General features: G+C 41.5%; 1 pseudogene; it reads right to left on the reverse strand.

Annotated features, from left to right (window-relative positions):
• Window positions 1–19,701, reverse strand: part of LOC110949208 (zinc finger protein 385A-like) — a 35,819-nt pseudogene that overhangs the window by 5,180 nt on the left and 10,938 nt on the right.

The following is a 19,701-nucleotide window of genomic DNA, read 5'->3' on the forward strand; positions in this document are numbered from 1 at the left end:
CTGTCCATGAGCATGTACTTAAGATGGTTACTTCAAAATGCAGCAAATGGGAAATACGATGAGTTATGGGCAGTTAAATCAGTCCTTACTATTGGTGTGTGGAGTCGGGGTTTTAGTGTAACAAACATACAGTTGAGGAAAAAGGAGACATGGTAAAGGATCACATTTTAAAAACAATATGTGTGTGTAAAGTTATTGCTAGAATTGTTATGTGTGTGTAAAGTTATTGCTAGAATTGTTTTAGCATTTGGTGGATTTATACTCACAGTCTGAGATGGATTCTAAAGGTTCACCATGCCTTGGAGCATTTCCTGTTTAATTGCTTTTCAGTATTAAATCTTGGTCAGTTTAATTGGCTTCTGATGAGAATTTGAAATCAAAGACTGTCGTTTCAAAGTGAAAGCAGATTTTTGCAATGTAATGTCAGCTCATTAAAAATATAAAATGTTAATGTTTCTCTAGTAATTATGATATAAAGGCTTCTGTGTCTGGAAGGTCCAGTCACTGGTGAATCAGTGCTTTTGGCCGTAACTACATCATGAAGACAAAAGAATGCTCCAAACAGTTCAGTGTGCATGTCCAAATCACTGGATATCCCTTGAAATACAGTGAAATCCATAATTAAGAAATGAAAGGAATATAGCACATGCCTAAATCTGCCTATAGCAAGCCATCTTCAAAAACTGAGTGGTCGTGCAAGAGGAGGACACCAAGACCCCCATGAGTCTTCTGAAGGAGTTACAAACCTTCTGGCTAAAATATCAGAGACTGTGCATACAACAACTTTTCTTTGCTTTGAGAAGACCAAAATTTAGCTTTATAGCCATCACGCTAGACCCTGTGTTTGACAATCACCAAACACTGTACATCATCACAAACACTCCATTCTCGTTGTGAAGCATGGCGGTGGCAGCATCATGATGTGTAAATGTTTGTCAGCAGATATCATTCCAGATGTGCAAGGCTGACTGACATGTATCCACATAATCTATTGCTGTAATTTAAGCCAAAGGTGCATCTACTAAATACTAACTGAAAGGTGCGGTGGGCAACTTATGCAATACTTTCTTTTATTTTATATTTTTCATTAATTTGACATTGCATATTAGAAATCTATTTTGACTTTGACAGGAAAAATTTTTTTGTAAATTCTTGTCAAAATAGCCCACTTAAATTGGCCATGATTTAATGCTGAAATCTAGTAAAATGGGAAAACTTCCAAGGGGGTGAATAGGTTATATAGCCCGTATAGAAAAGAGATTTCTCAAAAACAATGGATGGATGCAATCCAAAAATCTTATTTTTAATTTCTTATTCATAACAGCCTCACTGTTCACGGTTCACTCTCCTGCAGACATATCAACTCGGCATTATGGTTCCTCTTACAATTTAAACATTTTGTGCTGCTGCTGCTTCAAATTAAATGCACTCAACTGGCAAAACACTCGATGGCTTTTGTTGTAAAGCAGTAGCAAAAACACAATGTTTATGAGCTGAGCAATGAAGGCAACTATTCATCAAAAATGCGTCCACAAAAATAGACAACACTTTCTTTAACTATTTTAGCTGCGCATGGCAATATCACCGACTCTTGGTCAGGGAAAGAGATTTATTATGGTTCGAATATGATCAGGTTTAGGCGACTAAATCACTCGGTTCAGGTTTGGGAAAGATAGTGGTTATGACTAACAAGGTGTGTTTAGGTGCCAGCTCTGTCCTGCATGAGATTCTGTCATGCTTCACACCATAAACCAAACCAACCTCCACGCCCTGACTTTCTGCCTCACCACACAAAAGGCTCACTGCTCTGGTATTTAACATTGGCACTGGATGTAAATCATGAGCTGCAGAAGTGTCCAATATGAAAATACTTCCTCGACATACTGGGCTGGGAAATCAGTGTTACCCTCCAAGTCCAGATATCATGTACATGTACACTATCAAATGAAATCAAAGGAAAGAGTGAGGTGTTGGGGCATAAATATAGTTCCTGTAAGCTTCTTATTAATGCACTAATACAAGACTGTGTATGTGACTCTATGTACATGCACAAGCGAACACCTTCTGGATTTAGATATGCGTCATTATGTCAATAACAAGGCAGAGGGACCCACATGAAGCAGGTACGTGTTGGGGCCTCTGAGGAAAAGACGCGACTGGGACGTGTCGAGGATGCCTTTTTAAGCCGTGGTATTAACTGCCAATGATAGTCACCCATATAGCCCTCATCCTGATTGGTGATGACAGAAAGGCAGATATAGCTCTGCCAGTGTAACTTTACTCCTCTGGCTGCTGCTCACCAAAGCCCTGCAATTAGACAAGGAGATGAAGGCCTACAAGTCGACAAACAAATGACAGCAGCGACCTCAAAACGAAGAAATACCCAACGCTCTGTCTTCTCCTTGCAATCCAGATTCTGCGCTGCTGTTCTTATTTGCCTTTGGTTGTTTTCCTTCTTCTTGAGCTTTGATACTTTCACCCCCATAATGACCTTCACTGTCTGGTCTTAAGAAATCAATGAAGGTTCAGCATCAATTCAAGCATAAAAAAGCTTGACAGAATCAGAGGTGGGGTGGGATGCAGCAGAGACAATGGGGTCAAAATTGATTGAGGTCATGTAGTCATTGGAGCTAAGAGGAAAAATAAATATATAATAAACCATGGTAAAATATAAATCATGTTCAGCACAGAAGATAAAGTGAACTGAGAGAGGCTTCAAAAGCGCCTATGGAAGGGGGGATTTAGATGAATGAAGAAGCAGAAATGGGATTCAAGGAGAAAATGAGAGCAAGTGAATGTCTCTAAAATCCCTTTTCTCTCTAAGCAGGATGTGCTTTGATGTTTTATCTATAAAGCGACAAAGGCACAGAAAGCAGATAGAGCTCTAGCAGCCAAATCTACTGTACGAAGGACAGACAGCAGCGACAGGAAGAGGGGGTGGAAAGAGGCTTGAGAGGGTGGAAAGGGGGAGAGAGAGTGTACCCCACAGAGGGAGAGCAGGGAAACTCACGAGGGAAATGAAAAGTTGCCAAACAGACAAGAGACCATAACGGTTTTGCATTGTGTGAGGAAAACAAGCATAGAGAGAGAGAGAGAGAGAGAGAGAGAGAGAGAGAGAGGGAGAGGTGTCCACTATGGTACAGCAGTGGTGACGGTGGCTAATGCAGCATGGTGTGACGTCAACCTTGCAGCAGAGCTGAGCCCAACACTGGCAGGCTAATCTGTCCTCTGTGGCCTGAAATGAATTGCGGTATTATAATTACAACATGTGGGGCTACGGGTGTAGTAGCAGCGAGAAGCACCTGCTCCTCAATGACCGCTATCAACCAGTCTTTCACTTTGTATTCGACAATTCCCATTAAACACCAGCCTCCCTCTGAGATAGACACAAAGAAATGTTGGTTTTATTAATATGCTTTAATGCCTTATGACCTAAAGAGGACCGGATGTGAAATAATGAGTGTTTGCCTGCCTTTGAACTGCAGCACAGCCCAGACAGCATGAGTAAGCCAAGCAGTGAACTGTAAGCAGAGTATTCCTTCATTATTAAAGAATGTCCACCGTGCTTTAAGCTCCCAGTCTCTCGGGTTACGGTGGAAAGTGCTGTAGAGCTGCAGCAGAGCAGATGCACGCCGCGACTCTCAAGTAAAACAGCAGGCTGGACAAACAGGTGGCTCAGCATTAGACATCCGGCCGCATTACACAGGAGCGACATGAGACACCGAGTGTTTTTATACATGCAGATTCAGTGAACTCCCAGGTGTTTAGTATGTAAATATGGACATACTGAAGTAAATAAAAGCGCTTCTCACTCATGTACCCATGATCGTGCAGACCATGTGAGAACATGCAGGTCTGAGCAGGGAAGATATAATTAAGCGGCCCCTTACAGAGAGAACAGGGCAGTGTTACACAAGTTTCAGATGACTCCCTCCCTGCCTGTGTCCTTTACACACTACTGCATTTAGAGTGCAAGTATTTAGCACTTCATCACTGGAATGCAATCATATTTTTAGCCAGGCTTGTATATCGGACTTTTGTTTGATTTCTGTTCATGTTTGAGTTATAGATTACAGTGTTAGGTCATAAACACCAAGATTTTTTCATCTATATAAGCCATTTTAATATCGATTACATTGATTCAACCTCAGTGTTCAGCTGCACGACATCTTCAGCCCAGGACACACGTGTCCTAAATTGACTGCAGAAATCACTCCAAGCTCTCAGATAAATGCATAGATGCAACGTTATGAGAAATATTGTAGCAAGAAATGTGCAATCTATATTCACATTTTCATTTTTGCAAGTAAAAGCGTACTCAGGCTGTTAAGATACATCCCCTGCACACATAGATATGAAACACAAACACGCTGTAAAAGGCCCAGGACTACACGCATAACACGTCAATCATGTCAACTGGTAGCTGGGTTTTGGATGCCCACATTACGACTTATTTGCTTTTCTACCTCAGTTAACACTTCTGCCTCTTTTAATGGAGACACTCAAATCGTTCCTCTAAAGTTTCATCACTTCTGGCCTCTTTTATTTCAGTCTGTCTGCCTTATGTTGGCATCGCGCCGCCTGTCAAGAAGGAAATGTAGAAAATGCGCTTCATCAGCATTAAGGTAGCTTCCAGGATGATCTATGGTTCATCCTCCTGTTTCACATCAACCCTCACATGTCTTACAACCATCCATTAAAAGCTCATCAGAGTCAACTTGAAATCTAGTCTTGGTGTCCTTACAGGCCTCCTATCAACATCTAGACATGTTTTCTAAGCCTGATATACAAAATGTTTGCACACAAACAGAGAAGCTTTGCAAATTTCCTCACACTTGTTTGCCGTCCTTTATATTTTGTCTTGATGCAGACCTTTGTGACAAAACCTGCCTTAAAAAACTTTGATACTAAAGTGTAGCAGTACATAAAAAATCCAGCCAGTCAGTCACGGTGTAAACTAAGCAAGCAGGGATTTCTCTGTCTCCCCCTTCGCTCCTTAGACTGGACAAGCTAAAATTGGAGCTGGGAAACTGTGAACTACGTTTTCACCTCTTCCAGCTGTGCAGTCAATCACCAAGCTACTTTGGGTCCAAACTGCTAACTTTGCAGGTCATGATTTCATGTGTGCAGAGTGCAGGTGCAGCGCCTCAGGCCTCTATGTAATATCAGTAGGATGTTCTTCGGTTACTCGAATTTCCTGAACCAACTGAACGTTCAGTAAACTCCTGCTCCCCGTGGTGACTGCTGCACCTTTTAAACTTTAACTTCTTGCAGAGGAACTTAAAAGCAAATTCAGAGATTCTAAATGAGTATACTTTTGTGTAATTCATTGCATGTCTCCCCACAGCTTGTTCGTTAACTATTCTGTATGTGTTGAAAAGAAAGTAGCCTTTTTTCTTGTCAAAACTATAGATAACTTAGAGAAGTGCATAAGGTGGATTTGGTGCCACCTACACTACTATTCAGTGCTGATAGATGGACGAGTTGTTTCCAGGATTGGACCTTTTTTTAAAAATTCATTTAGTTTTGTTTTGCTTTGTGACTCGGTTAAATTTTCAGTTGGTGAAGTTTGAGCACCAGAACTACGTGTTATGAAAGTAACATGTAGTTTGGGGTTAAAACACACCTTTCCAGAAGAAACAACACACATCACATGGCTAGTCTCACATACCAATGTAGATTGAGGGTATAGTCTACAATTGGTCGTGTAATTTACATGACTTTCTCCTCCCCTTCTGCTATCTGTTTATGTTGCTACGGAAATAACAGCCTCTAGGCTAGTAAACACCAAACTGAAAAATGTAAGTGTTGTTGAGGATTTGTATCATACGGATCGTATCTGATGTTCAGGGACTTTCATGTCTATTGAACTACCTTGCACACTGAAAATCAAATCAAATGGATCGATGTGACAAACTGGTAATGAGACCGGGCTTGAAAATAGCAGACAGGGATATGCGAATCATACAAACATTAAGTCGTAGCATTTTGTCTGTGAATCTAAATTGTCTGTAAAAACTATGCAAACAAGGATAACTACTGGATCACAAAGTAAACATGTCGTCCTGTCTGATCTGTGCTGGCAGCAAATTAAAAGAAGAGCCGTATTCAAGCTTCTCCAGGACTTGATAGATGCTACAGATAGTGAACTAGAAAGCAGGACATACTACTGTCTGTGCTCTTTTTAAGACTGTCACTGTCTACATCTGTTTGTGTTGTGGGGTTTAGCAAGTGGTCAGTTGTGCTGTGATATGCCCAGAAAAACAAAACCTTAATTTCAGCTTCTTCAGCTCTCATACCTCTGAGTTGAAGCGTATTTGACAGAACGTTGCAAGAGATGATTGGCCGCTTTGTCTTCACCATTGGTGGCCCGAAGGTGTGCGTCATCACCGCCTTCCTGGACAGGGTCCATCTGAGGAAAGACAACCAGAGGTCACATCAAAGATTCAGCATCACAGGAGAATTTACAGCGCAACGTTCCTCCTAACTGCAGTGCACTGAGAGCTACTATCGAGTGAACGTGGATGAAGAGAAAGGTGTTGAAGAAAAAGTGCAGGTGAAATGGCGGGGGGGAGCTGCTGAAGGGTAGAAAGATGGAAGATTAAAAAAAAGAGCGCAGAGAAGCGAATCAAAGAGGGAGCAGTGAATGATGTGGACAGAAAGGTGTGCGTTTTCTCAGCAGCAGCTGTGCCGGAGTTCTTGGGTGGCTGTTCAAACGCTTTAATTCATGCTAGGGTTAGAGGGGCCTAATTACAGACTCCCTATCTCCAAGAATTTCTATGTTGTTGTGCACAGCTGAACCTCCTTTTTTTTCTCATCATACCACCGTTTTACACAAACAATAATTCCTCTGTGCACTACTTTGATAAGACATCAAGATGTATTTCAGATGACTTCAGGCTTGTGATTTCTGTAGGAATTATATGATTTCAAATAATCATTACAGCACCAAAAGCAATAGGATAAAAGAGTAATGGGCGCACAGAGGATAAAATATCAAAGCCATAGTCAGAAATATCTTTAATATCTTACCATTTCAAGCCAGAATATATATATATTCTGGATATATGCCATGTCATTCGCTTATGCAATGTGTACTAAATCATTTTCATTCGACTCCAGTGGACTCGTGTGAGCTCCCTGACCCACTGGCAGGGTTCAAAAACCACAGAGCTGGTGTTGCCCTCATTAAGCAGCCAAAAGTACACTGCGGTTTTACTCAGCCTCTCATCTCCAGCTCAGACTGGATGTGCGTTGCCAAATGAGAGACTGTTTACACTGTGAAGCTCCAGGCACCAGGGGAAATGGTATAATTGGTCTGAAAACTTAAACTCTGTGTGAATCCATTGTTCAAAATATTTATAGACTTTAGCCTCATTTTTTCCCCCTTATCTGTTCTTCTGTCTCTAACTTGCTTCTCTAATTCACCTTGCTCTTGTTGGGTGTTTTTCATGTGGAGACCTGTAACATCCCCATATTGTTTACATCTGCGCATTTGTTTCCGTGCCAACGCCGTGTGTGGGTGACTGCCTGTGTGTTCTGCATGTGGGTACATACGCATGTGAGTGTGAGTTTGTGTGGCAGCAAAGCAGGCAAAAACAAGACCCCCCATCTCACTGTCCTGTCTCTAGTCTCTCATCGCTGTGTGTCTTTTGCTGGCTTTCTTCGACCACCTGTTCTCATCAGGATGTCTCTCTGTGCATCTGTCTCTACTGTTATGACCTCATTAACCTATTGGTCCACTTTTTGTCTCCACTTTCACTCCCTCCTCCCTCAAACAGTGGAGCTTTTGTTGCACAAGTAATTTAAACTGTGTCACACTATATACGTGCCTCCGTTCCACATATCTGGTGGCTGTATGGTAAATGCTGTTTTTATACACTCAAGAACCTTGTGTTTTTGCGTTTATGTTTGCTTTAGAAATGTATAATCCATAAGATTTCAGCGTTTTGGTGAGAGCTGTGCTTACAGGTGGGGATGTATTTTGCGCAATTTTTTTACAGTTGTGTAAAAAATTAGACATTTATCAACTTACAAGGGCAGCAAAAAAAAACTTGAAACAAGAAATCTATCAAATATTACATGCTGTGTTTAAATTTTGCTAGCAAATATGTAAATATTTGTTAAATTCTATCCATTCTTATTAACATATGAGAATATCTATTTGTTACACACCCACTACAATTCTACAACAGAATAGACATCATGAAGCAAATAAGTACACACTATATTAGAACTGATAAAGGGGAGATGGAGATCGGAGTCGTAGACTGGAAATCACAAGTCAGTAATGAGTCACAAAATTGCAAAACATAGAGTTAGGGAGGTTGTCGAATATTGTCCCACTCTTTTTGAAGGGCTTGGAGAAGTTAGCCCAACACGTTCATCCAGAGCGTCCCGCCGATGTTCGATTGGTAACATGTCTGGAGAGTCTGCAGGACATCGTAGGACTGGAATATGTTCAGGTGTGACAATAGAAGGGCACTGCGTATTCTGGTGATATGAAGACATGCCTTTTGTTGTTAAAATATCAAGTGATGGCGACGAATGAATGACCATGGGTGTGAGGATTTCATATTTATAACATTGAGCAGTGAGATCACCGTCTATGACATGTAGATGTATTCTTTGTCCGCACCAAATCCCTGCTCATACCATCACTCCCTCACCTCTATAGGCCACACTTGATCCAAATATCATTCTCCTGTACTGCTAAAAATAAGAATCCTCAGTGCAAAGAGCTAGTGTTCACTGAATATGTGTGGTGGCCCACTGAGGCTGTTTAGGTCATCATTCTGCTTCCAGATCAAGGCCTTGCTGTGGTCAACAAGATCAGGTGATTCCTCATAGTCTGAGTGGATATTATCTGATATACACACCGACATCTTTCAAAATCTTTGTAGCTGATGTCAAATCAGCAAATGAACGAGCCGGATGTAATGATCCTGGGCTCAGGTGGTGACACACGGTCTGCAGTCATGTGGCAAATTGTGTGTCTGAAAACGATTTCTTAGATAACGCACAGTGGAGTTGTGGACATTCAGCCGTCTGTCTGCGGCTCTGCAACATACCAGCATCCAACAAGCCAACAGCCTGTCCTCATCTTTCTCCTGTCATTTGTGACATTGTGTCATTTGAATAAAGCTGCATTTTAAGGTGGATTTTTACAGTCACTGATCAAAGCAGTGTCTGTGTACTGACCACAGTATCTGATCTTTGTCTTTTAAATCCTCATCTAATGTGGATTAGCTCAGTGGTGGAGAATTTGCACCAACTGAAGAGCTGAGAAGCGTTTTGTGCACTACTGGCAAAATTCAACCCTTTCTGAACCAAAACAATAGAAAGGGGCCTTTTAACTTTTTTTCTGAGTCAGAAAAGAAAACCATCTGCATGCTAAGTTTATGTTTGGTGTTACATTGTTTTACTACAGAAGACTGGCTACGTTTCTGACTTTTGACTGACCAATTTGTGATTGAAGTTCAACCATTTTGCTGACTGATGTGGCAAAAATATCAATGTAGTGATACACACTTTTGTAAGCCAACTTTGAGAGATATCAGCTCTTAAATGAGTATATTGCTTCAACAGACATGCCACGTATTAAATGAACTTCTCCCAACACGACATAGCACGACTCCAGCTTTAGTGAGACACGTCAGTCACTGTTGATGTGTGTGTTACAAACAGCTAACAAGAACGTGGTATTAGATTGAGTTATGACATGAGACAAAATATGGCACTTCCATTTTATATCAAACTCCTGACCAAGTGTTGGTTTCTGTGCTGTGTGCAGTACATACTGAACTGGGCACTGCCTTGTTTTTTATGTTTCCCTTGTGCATCGGTCCTCACTTTGAACAATGGATGATGGTATGAAAGAGGCATTTATCAAACACAAATACATTGCCGGGCATTTGCTGTCACAGACTGTATAAAAAATGTAATAAAATTTCTAACTTGGAGGGTATTTTCTTCCCCCCCAAATGAGTAACTGACAGAAACCAATTACATCTACATGTTTCACAAAGAAAGAGTAGTAGACATCTACATTTTTCTGTTGGACAGAGGTGATTAGTTCTTGACTATCTTATATAAAACACATTTTTAAGGAATTTTGGATAAATTTATGCTTTATTTAAACAAAAACAGCATGACTGGCTGTGCCAAAACGTCAAATCTCATCAACTAAGCTGTGTGCACTCTACCGAGGCTGTGGAAAGAGACAGAAGACAGCCAAGAGGGAAATGTAGTTAACATTAGAAAGCAGCATTTTTAAAACTGTCATATTAAGAAACAACTTTTTTTACAGGGATTGTTTTGGTATGCAAATGTTACCTCTGACACATGAGATTATCACAACAGACACATGCAGTGTAAAAACTAAATCTGTAGTTTTATGGATTTTTAAAAAAACAACAACATTGTGTTAGAGACTTTTTTCCATATTTTTGAAATACACAAAAAATATCAATACAGTTCTAAAAACAGACAGTGAATGTACATTTCTAGTGTAAAATAGTAATAAAAACCTCTAACTTTTAATAACTATCAAACTTTAAATTTTATTTTCTTGATGTCAAAATTGTACTAATATTGTAATTTAACAAACAATTCCCTTTATATTTAATAGATTTACCTATTAAATTCAACTTTATTGCTGTAAACATATTTCTAAAATTAGGTGCAATTCCTGACGATAAACGGTATAACAAGTATAGGATCTGTTAAATACCACAACTCCCAAGGCCGTGCTTCTTTTTACGTCCTTAAATGCTGTTTTGGATATTCCTTTTGAGCTTAGTCTGTAGTGATGTAATTCACATTCCAACTCCTTTCCCCCTGGAAGGTCACTGGTCTGTGACATGATTATGTCTGTTACAAAACAAACAAAAAAGCAAATGGCACTATCTTTCAAAGGTTGCCAAGTGTGACACACTGATTGAAGAGGCTGCCTAATAGTGCTGTGACTAATACTGAAGTAGCATCTGTTGTGCTTCATTTCTGTTGGTAAATATGTCTTGCGTAATTTTTCAATTTTAAAGTTTTCAGAACAAAAATGCTACATGAATGCATTTTCAGCAGTGTTTAATCTCTATGAGCACTGGTAACCAGTCAAAATAGAGATCTATCTATCTGTCTATCTATCTGTCTGTCTGTCTATCTGTCATGTTTATTTGCACTTATTAAAGGGTGTAGAGTGACTGACATATTCGACCTCAACTAAGCCCATCTTAATTTTTGTGAGATTGCCTAAGTTGCATTAGATTACACTATTAAAAATATCATGACCAGTTGAAGCATCTCCATGAAACAGATTCCACCACACTGTTTTAATGTGCAGTTTATGTCTCAGTGCTGGAAGGTAGGATCTACTGCATACTCTGGATAATGTTAAGGATTTGAAAACTGCCTGTAAACCTGGTGTGACAGACCTAATATGATGTCTGTCAAAAACTGCCAGAACTCCACACTGCATGGAGCAGTTTGTCTCCTAACAGGATTATAGCTGTGCTTGAAACAGTAACCACAGTAATCAGGTGTTTTTGGTCAGTTTGCCCTTCACCGTGTCCTTTCGGCTCCCGCAGCCTCCGAAGAAGACGAAGCTGAGAGCGGTCGTCCGTTTTAAATAACGACCGCATGACTCCAACCACCAGCTGACAGCAGGACTGTAGACTTGTGTGAATTTTTGCTTTGCAGACAGAGAGTGATTTGAATTAAGGTGCCGTGCCATTAGTGGCCAAGCGCAATGTCCTCGATGAATCACAAACTCGCGGAAGGGTCATTCTGCCTGAGCGCATGCAGATGAGCTGTGTGTGTGTGTGTGTGTGTGTGTGTGTGTGTGTGTGTGTGTGTGTGTGTGTGTGTGTGTGTGTGTGTGTGTGTGTGTGTGTGTGTGTGTGTGTGTGTGTGTGTGTGTGTGTGTGTGTGTGTGTGTGTGTGTGTGTGTGTGTGTGTGTGTGTGTGTGTGTGTGTGTGTGTGTGTGTGGTGCATGTGCCTCCCGCTGACCTTCACATGAAACCCAATCTAGAAATGAGAAGGAGCCATAGAAATGCTGACTACAGGAAACACAGCCTGTGCCTCTTATACAATTGATTAGCTGTAACTCATTTTATTGCAGTAAACCACTCGCCTGGGCATTTTCTCAATTATGCTGAAACTCACTGCGCTGAATAAAAAGCAAACAGCTGTCACCTAATCATTTTGGATTATGCCATATAAATCCCTTTCACTTTATCACTTGTCTTCACTCATGAGGCAGCGCTCCAAAGCCACAACTGAATACCAACTCTGGGATTTGCTATCATTTTGTTTCACTTAATACTGTGTGTGAACACATGCAGTCATGCTGGTGAGCAGACGTGTCTGTGAGCACTCACCGTATTGAAGTTGGGGAAGAGGCCGATGCTGGCCGGGTGAGGCGACTCCAGAGGGAACTGGAGGAAGGGCTTCATGTCCAGTGGGGTTGGGATGACAGGCGGACTCCTGAGGAAGGCAGGGACCGGCCCTGGTCGGTTTACACTTCCTGTGGTGGATGCACAAACAAGGGAATTAGAGATTAAAATACAGGGGGGGAGCAGAAGCCCTATAAATAATACAGCTGATCGATTGTTATTAGGAAGAGAAAAATCACATGTGCAAGACAATAATGGTCATGTCAACATTAAATTTGAAGCTACAAGTTAGGTAATTAATATGCAGTTATATAACCTGATTACCGGCTCACTAATTAACACATTTAATCTTTTTATTTCATCTCCACAAAAATCAAAATCTTCTTCTCTAATGCTCAGCAATAAGCACATTTCCTAAAATATTGAAGCAATTTTTTTTAAAAATGTAAGCATCATATAAGAACAGCTACTTGCTGTAAAACAGGTTTTAACTCACACAGGTCCTATTTTTTCTGTAGTTGTGGACTTTGTTTAAGAGTTAACTCCAAGCCTTCATCCTCTGTGTCAGTGTTGAGAGCCTCACACCTCTACACTCTGCTTTTCTCTCAGTAGTGGCTCAGTAGCGGTGAATGCCTGCACTTGAAGAGTCTTCTGTGATGGGCCAGAGGACTAAGTTCCTTAAGCCTCACAGCTGGGCTGCTGCAGATATCCGTCTTTTCTCCAGTTCCCTCTCCCTCTGTCTCTCTCTCACCAAACACCGATTTCTATTCCCATTTCATTCTCCCTCATTCTGTCTGCTTGCCTCTGTATCCCTCATCTGTGCTTCTTCTCACTCCAAGCAACGGTCTCTCTCGCTGTTTTGTTCATCCTCATCATCGTCCTCTTTCTGTTTCGCTCTCTCAATTCCACGTCTGCTTCCTGTAGTTATTCTTCTCTTTAGCGTAAAACCAGCAGGATGCCTCAGGCCCAATCTGGCTACGCAGAGAGAATTTGTATAATCTTTTGCTGAGATTATATGCAGGCGTCATCCTCTATTGCTGCCGCTTTGTGATGACTACTTAACAGTTTTGTTAGATTTGAAAAGAAAAACTGGTCACTTGTCAAAATGAGGGGAAGAAAAGGCTATTTTTGTAACAGCAGAGGAGGCTCCTTTCACTGACGGCAGGGGAGACGTAAAGAATGTGCTGTCAAGATCAGAAATAGATGGAGGGGAAAGTCTCTCCTTCTGGCATTCCTCTTCTGACTGTTTAGTCCTTGGGAAGCTGCGGCAGCTGAAGCTCAGCTGTAGATTTTGTCATCTGTGTGTGAATACTTAACATGTGCTGCATTAGAAGGGGGGTGTTCAGATAGTAGCAAAAGAAATAAGATATAAAGCTGGAGGTCGCAGTTAGAATGACCTTCTGACGTGCCATGAATCGCCCAGCTCACATGGTGGCTGTTATCACCTCTCTAGACCAACCACAGCACGGTTTGTGTAGGGTGAGAAACCTGCAGTAAGAACACATCTTAGATCCTGTTCACGGCTGGCATTAACATGCATCTTGAGTGATCTGATAGCGAGTGGACAGCTCTAAATATGTCAGCTCACACCTGGCGTCAGGGTGCATCTCTAGTGTCCACTTGTGATCAGATCTCATGTCTCTGATCTACACTGATCAGCCACAGCATTAAAACCATGTCCCTAATTCCACCACTGTCCTTCTCGTGCCACCAAAACAGCTCTGACCGTTCGGAGCATGAACACAGAACCTCTGGGTGTCCTGTGGTGTTGACTGCAGACTGTTAGGGATTTGTAGATTGTGGAGTCAAGCCTCGATGGGTCGTGGTTGTTTCAGCACGTGTAAAAGATGTTTGATAAAATTAGGATCTAAGTAATTTGGGGGTCAGATCAACACTTTGGACTCTGTTATTGTGGTGTGGCTGGATGTATTGTCCTGCTTGGGTGCTGCCATTGGATGTGTTTGGTCTGTCAAAGTTTGGGTGGCTCGTGTATGTCAAAGTAACATCCAGAGCACTGCGTTATAACAAGATGATGACTGTTACTTCACCTGTTGGTGGTTTTAATGTTGCCACTGATCGCTGTATATGCAAATAAGTACACACATTTCCTTTCAGTATGAAGTGTAGTTGCCCTTACAAAGTTCATACTGTTTCATTCTGTATGCATACTTCTTCATTTATTGAGTAAACTGCTAATACCTGCTAATACCTGCATTTTTCGGACATTTTATCAACCACAACCCCCTCTACTGTGATTGTAAACACTGCACTGCATCCATTTTTGCACTAGTAGATATTTTTCCATATTCTATTTATAGTTAGTATTGTTAAGAACAGCTCTATTTCCAAAGATCTTATTTTATAACAATGTATATAAGAAAAGTTTACTATCCTTAGATGTGTATATTTTACTATTTTACCATTTCTTACAATCTTTATTATCTTGTACTTGCACCTTTCGTGACTTTTTGCACCCCTCTGTTTGCTCCTAAGAGCTCTGTAATGGTAAATTTCTTCTTTGTGAGATCAATGAAGTCTATCTTATCTTATCTTATCTTCATAACACTGTATCTTGAACCCTTTCACTCATACATCTGCTGCAGCCTGTGGCGAGAAATTTGACATAAAAATAAAATGGATGTGACGGGAAGACAGGGTTATTCTTGAATATAATCTCATTTGTCAAAATTCTTTGTGGCACGAAACACCATGACTTATGTGACATGTCTGATATGCAAAGAACTCTGGGTCACAATGAGTAGAAAAACATGTTAGCTTGCATACCGCAGAATGAGACCAGATGTAGTTGGACATCCTAGTGTTTTTGCTGCTCTGCCTTTGACACACTATGCACTGGGTCAAACTAAAGCAGGACTGTGTTTGTGCAAATGACACAAACGAAACTACAGTTCATCATAATACATGAACTCAGTCCGACATGCTCATCTGTGTATTTGGATAGTTTATTTGGACAGCAGAGTAAGCTACTATTATTGTTAATGTTGGTGTTTTAGACAGTTAGATAACTAATTGGTAATAAATAAATACAGATCTCGTACTTTAACCTTCCTGAAATTCAAGGTTACCAGCAACATTCAGTGTATTCATTCTCACAGCATCAAATGTGAAAATAAAATGACAGGAAAAGTGTCTTAGATGCAATGAAAGATTTGGGTAACAAAGCGAATAGTGGGACAATAACATCTCTGCTATGTGGACCGGTTTAGCGGTATCATGATTGTGTTTCCTCTCTGGTTAGTGAACCGTATTCCTGGCGCGCTTCTGGTAAATCCGCAGCTCATTTTACGCTACATTACAATTTAAAGGTCAAAGCATGTCCTTTATTATAAATCTCTATTTACAGCGCAGACACTCACAGCAGAGCGATGCATTTAAAGTTTCCGCACATTGTTTTTTCAGTGTCGTATTCTGCACCATCTCACAGCGACTCGATGTGGTGAGTGTAGCAGCATCTTCCCTGACCTCCCCTCCTCCAGAGTGATTTACAATGACATCAGATAAGTGAACGCCACGACTCTTCTACAGCAGCCACGCAGGGAGGGAGAGCATTGATTGGACACATTCTGAGGAGCGTTAAAGTGTTAAAGAGCCGCCAAACTCCATAAATCCAGCCCTCGCTATCTACAGCAACGTCTCTTCACTAAAATGAACAGACAGCGCTGTCAGCTTACTGCCTTTTTTTTCTAATGCAAATGTTTGGGTGAGAACAAGATCAATGCCTGTGTAATAGCTTATTGAATTTTGTGTAGATCGTGAGAGAGAGATAGTTGAACAGAAATGAAGAGACGCAGGGGGGATAAGAAAAAAGAAAAAGAAAAACGGACAACCTGGAGGCAGAATCTTATCGTCACGCTAGAATTCACAAACCCCGTCATGAGCACACACAGGCGATCACGCACCAATATGCTGTGACTAAGGCCTCTCAAATTGGCAATTCATTTAGCCAATTTAGCTTTAATGATCATAGAGGTAATGTCAATGTCAGTGACGTTGCAGGAGCTTCTCTGTATTCCCTGCCCGCCTCCATCTTTGTGCTCCATGATGGAACGAGGAGGGAAGGGGACAGGAGACTGTGTGACATGCTGTCTAACAGGATGAAATCTGATGAAACACTGCAGGGTGCCACCAAAGAAGAACAGAAACGATGAGATATATACATTAAAAAATAGAAAGAACTGCAGCCACCTTTAGTTCCAGACCAGTCAGTTCCTCACTGGGCACACGATGCCAGCCGTGTCACATCTGCATCTAAATGGCCTGCTGTGCACAGATGACTCTCAAATGAGAGTCTGTGCTGGATTAGCCAGCCTCCCCTGACAAAAACCTGCTCGCTGTCACTGCAGCAGAGAGAGGCAACTCTGTGGTGGCAGTGTTAAACAGCAAACCACTGGATTCACTGCGTTTTGCTTTGTCTCTCCCCAAAGCTGTGTGAAAAAGAGGCGATCCAACATTCGGCGGCAGGTGACACCGTTAGCACGATGATGATTTGTGATGGTTTCGTGGCAGGAACGCTGAGCTGTTAGTTGCCACATTTTGGCAGAGTTGATATTCTAACCAGTGTTGTGCAAAAATAAATGCGCTGAAATGATTTGTTACATCAGCTCTCCCCTGTGTGGTGTAAATGCAACGCAACTGTGTTCGAAGCTCTAACCTTTAGAGAACCACAGTGCTAACTTCGTCGTGATTGCAGGGGGAAGATGGCTCTGTCTTTGTGTCGCATACTGCTACTGTGAAGGACTGAGCATGAAATCCAATTTACTGCAGCTCAGCTTACCCTCAAGTCAAAGGCAGCTATTTCAACCTAAGCGGGGGACAAACGACACACACACTGAGACGCACACACCACACACAAACCTTTGTAGTCTGAATGAATGATGCTTGAAAAAGAGTAACTTATAGGCTCAGTGCTGATTAATGTTGTGTTGGTCTGTGTGAGATCTGTACAGTGAGGGGAGGACACAGTGAAGAGGGGAGCCGAGTGCTGCTGAAGGAGAACACATTTGATTTCAGTCTGCACTTTGTTTTAATGATAGATGCTTTGCGCCCCAGTGGCCAGGCTTAAATGCCGCCTCCCAGAGAACTCTCAGAAGTCCTTTCTCTGGAAACATGTGTGTGTGTGTGTGTGTGTGTGTGTGTGTGTGTGTGTGTGTGTGTGTGTGTGTGTGTGTGTGTGTGTGTGTGTGTGTGTGTGTGTGTGTTTTTATGCAGTGCTCCTGAGATTAGCAAGTTCTTTTGCAGCTCCACGCTGTGATTTCATGCAGTATTTGTAATTAATGAAGACTTTTGTTGTCCCCCACAGATTTTGCGCTGCTCTCATTAAAATTAAAATCATTATGTAATAATACAGTAGGACGTTGCTTTGTTTGGACTTCTTCCCCTGCTAACAGTTTCTCATGAAAAATTCTGTCTGTCTTTCTGGAGTGTCTGAACTTGAAACATCGTGAAGAGGCTAAAAAAAGGCGCTGATTAGCAAGGAACTGGAGATGATAAGCAAAGAGGAGCTTGGTAAGAAGTAATGACCGTGGGTTGAGTGGATCGAGCCGATTGAGCGAGGAAAAGAGGTCTGGACGAGGAGGGGGGAGAAGCAAAGCTTCGTAGGAGGGGGGAGGGAGCCGCATGTTTTGAGGTGAATCCAAGGTGACCAGAGAAGGTAAAGAGGAACATTAACCTGCAGTTTAATGTACAGAATAGAGGCCATCTGTTACCTGAAGAAGGCTGTTGGACTCCATGTAGCTGGACCTCAACACACTGCTTCAAAGGATTAACCTTTGGCTGTCACATGCAAGATGTTGTACATGCATGAATAATTTTGTGTTATTTTGCAGCTCTCCTCGTGGGTTCACTACATGCCACGTCGTGTTTTTGGCATAGCTGCTGTCAGTTCGACTGTGAGACGGAGCGCACCACATTTAATACATGGACTTCTCTGGGTTGGCGTCATATGAGACATGCTCAAATTTATTTGCTACTTACACTAAGATGTTTCAGCAAATTTACAGCTTATGACCTGGAAATATTTCAACAAATGTTTTGCCAGTGGAAACCAGGGAAACAGTATTTCTGGGTGACATGGATTTTCAGCATCCATCTGTTTTTTCACCTTGTGTTACTGTTGTAAAGGAGAACTTGAGGTCATATGGAGTGTGTCTCCTGCTTGCTTTTCTTTCCAACTGACAGACATTTTCTTCAGACTGTTACTGCAACTATAACCTGGTGTTTATTACTAGAACCTTGATGGCAAGGGTTGCTTAACCTTAGCTAAGTAAAAAATTAAATACAAAGACCACCTGTCCAGGGTGTCTCCTGCCTTTGCCCGAGTCAGCTGGGATAGGCTCCAGCACCCCCTACGACCCTAGTGAGGATAAAGCAGTGTATAGAGAATGGATGGATGGACAAAGACCACCAAATTACGAAATGTTTCTGTGTCATTCTGATAGGTCTCAACAACATTTTATGTATTTAATTTGGGAAACTTATTTAATGTGCAGTTGCATCTCTGCTTCAATTCTAACAGTATAAAGAAGCTTCTCACCTATTCCCCGGTGCTGCCCTCTGGCAGTTCATTTTTTGAAGCTTTAGTTGAAGATCACTGACTTCAGTCAGATTATTCAATTTGAACGTTTGTTTATTCAGTTGACAGCATGTGCTGCTTGTATGTTAACTGATGGAAGAAGCAGAAACCTGATGTGCAGTTATACTCTTGATGCCTGCAAAACATTTCCTTTTAAGGAACATGGCCTTGTGGGGAATATGTGTGTGATGCAATAGAGAAAAAATATACAGTTGTTAATGTCTACATTGAAAAATACTAGAATTTGCCTTTAATCTACTGAAAGTCTGGTAGGCAGTAAAGATTTCCTCATATCATAGCAATACAATACTGTATATTTGAAACATAGTTGAAATGATGCAATCCATCTTTCAAATATTGCGTAGTTGTGAGACTCCTAATGTGCAGCATCCTGAAGAGCTTTGTGTCATAAAGGGGCCTGTGAACATCTGCCTCCTCTGTAGCTCCTCTCAGGCTTCAGCTCTTTAGGGAGATGCTGGAACATCCTGAATCCGGCTGCCAACTTTCTTTCATTATATTGCAGACATGATGTTGCACAGTTTGAGGCAAACAGTGAGCTCTCCAGCACAAAGCCACGCACAGCACAGTGAGGGCCATTAAGAGATCCACCGTGTCAACATGACCGGCTGCTCTGCACCGCATTGTTATTCTTTCTTTCAAACCATTTACACACCTGCTGGGACGTGGAGTAACACGCCACTGTAGATACGAACACA

This window comes from Acanthochromis polyacanthus, chromosome 5, assembly GCF_021347895.1.
Source record: "Acanthochromis polyacanthus isolate Apoly-LR-REF ecotype Palm Island chromosome 5, KAUST_Apoly_ChrSc, whole genome shotgun sequence".
Classification (NCBI taxonomy): domain Eukaryota; kingdom Metazoa; phylum Chordata; class Actinopteri; family Pomacentridae; genus Acanthochromis; species Acanthochromis polyacanthus.